A 2732-nucleotide genomic window follows, 5' to 3' on the forward strand; every position below is an offset into this window, starting at 1 on the left:
AGACTACCCGAGTCCCGGGCAGTCTCTGTCCTACATTTGTTCCTTCTTCCTTTCAACAAATATTTCAGCAACTACTGTGCCCAGTGCTGTGCCAAGTGCTAGAGATTCACTGGTGGCCGGATAGACACAAGACCCTGCTGTGATGGAGCTGATCTTTTGGGGTCAAAGTCAATCAACAAATGAGCAGATAAAGAGGCAATTTCAGACACTGGGAGGTGCTAGGAAGCCAGGTCAGGGGTGTGGTCAAGAGTGAGGATGGGGCTCTCAGCCCAGTGCCTTAGTGCCTTCAGACTGCTGTTACAAAGTACCACAGACTAGGTGGCTTATGAACCACAGAAAGTTATTTTGCTTCCAGTTATAGGGGCTGGAAGTCTGAGATCAGGTGCCCTTAGGAGGGCCCTCCTCTGGTTTGCACCCTTCTCAGCTTCCCTTTGTGTCCTCACGTGGCAGAGAGCAGCAAGCCCCCTGGGGCTCTCTTCTCATCAGAGCTCTCATGTGGCAGGCAACCAATGCACTCAAAATCTAACAGAAGGCAGACACCTCTGAAAAGAGAGTGACCATGAGCACTAACCTACCCGAAATATTGGAAAAAGTGATGGCTGAGAATTTTCTAAAATTAATGACATTCCCAAACTACAAATCCAAGAAGGCATAAGACATCAAGCAGATTAAATATGAAACCAATCCAATAGTCCCATAGACTGTTCTTTTTTATAAACAGAGAAAATGACCCTCTGGTCTTAAAGTTTGAACCTTACATTTGTTTTATCTGAATTCCTGCCTCAGAAAACACCTTCAGTCCTCTCAAAAAAGTATCAAAGAACTGAAATTCACCAGATCACCACATCCAGACAGTAAGATGCAGGACCCCTCATTCATCATGATAGCTTTCTTGCCCCTCCCTAGTTTCTGTTTCTTATACATTGTTACATTTCCTCCCGGCTACATAAACCCCTAGTTTTCATCAGTTAGGCAGATGGATTTGAGGCTGAGCTCCCATCTCCTTGGCTGCAATGCCTGATTAAAGCCTTCTTCCTTGGCGATACTCAGTAGTCTCATTTGTTGGCTTTCTGTGAGGCAGGACTTAGACCAAACCCCTGGTGTTTCAGTAACAAATACAAAACAAAAACAGCAAAAGCCCTGGCATACCACATTCAACCTGCTGGAAGACAAAGCCAAAATATTCAAGGTAACCAGAATACAGAGACATTAACTACAGAAAAACAAAAGATGAGAATTACAGCAGATTACTCATAAAAATTATGCAATCCAAAAGACAATGGAATGACCATGGAATGAAAACTGTTAACCCACAAGCCTATACCTCATGGAAATATCATCACCCATAGACATCACACAATGATAAAGGGGCCAATTCTCCAAGAAGACATAACAATCCTAAATGTGTGTGCTCTTAACAGAGCTTCAAAATATATGAAGCAAAAACTCAGGACTGAAAAAAGAAATAAACAAATCTACAATTATAGAGACTTCAATAATCCCTTCTCACGAATTGATGGAACAAACAGAGAAAATCAGTAAAAATATAAAATACCCAAACAACACTGTCAACCAACATGACCTATGGACAACATACAGAACACTCCACATGACACCAGAATAAACACCCACCCACCGATGCATGCATCCATACATCCCACAAACTACTGGGCATCTATTACAGGCCAGGCACTATATTAAGCAGAGATGTTTCAAGCCCATCAGTGAGTTTACAGTCTAGCCAGGTAGAGAGACTTGTAGACAGATCATTTCTCCTACAGCATGGCTGGTGCCATGACACAGATGGAGGCAGAGAGAACAGCAGGGCCACAAAGGAGGAGGAAGCCCAAATACCCAGCACCTAGCCCAGCAAAAGCCCTCAGCACCTATCTGATGAACTGCTGTGCCCCAGGACCTAGAGTGACGGCCAGTAAGCAGTAGGTGCTCAATAAACATTTACATGTTTAGTTAATGTGTTTCTCTTCCAGTCCCATAACTGTGCGTACCATTTTCAGCCATTCTTGTTGCCTTGGAACTCATCAACCACTCATGGTGTGCACAGCTACCTTTCAGAGATTTTGTAGGACTTACATTGGAATCCCCTCTAGATCTCCCTCCTTCCATGCCATCATGGGCATGTGTTGGCTTTGTTTGCCCAGCATCCATTCCCCATTTTCTGGTATCTATATCTGACAATTTGCTTTTGGCAAACCATCAGTCTGAGATGCTCCCATCTGTAAGCATCATCTGGGATTGAGTCTACTTCTCCATTCAGTGGATGGACATGTAATCCATTCTGGGCAATCACAGCCCCATACTCATGAGCCACAATGACTTGTCCAAGGATAATAATATTTATGGTAAAAATATTATGTGCCAGGCACTGTTCTAATGGGTAAAAGGATTGCTACATCGATAGATGATAGCTATATGGATTATACCAGTGGATAAATGGGTGGATCAATGGATAGATGACTGGATGCATACAAAGATAAGTGGTGGATAATGAGTGGAGAGATGGCTAGAGAGATGGGTGGGTGAATGGAAACACGAAACACAGGTGGAATATTCACCAACCAAGACCACATTCTGGGGCAAAAAACAAACCTTAATAAATTTAAGAGAACTAGAAATTAGATAATCACTTCTAAATCTCCTAGGGGTCAAAGAGGAAATCACAAGGGAAATTCAAAAATATTTTGAATTAAATGAAAATGAAAATATAGCATATC

The sequence above is a fragment of the Mandrillus leucophaeus genome, unplaced genomic scaffold, assembly GCF_000951045.1.
Source record: "Mandrillus leucophaeus isolate KB7577 unplaced genomic scaffold, Mleu.le_1.0 Scaffold252, whole genome shotgun sequence".
Lineage (NCBI taxonomy): Eukaryota > Metazoa > Chordata > Mammalia > Primates > Cercopithecidae > Mandrillus > Mandrillus leucophaeus.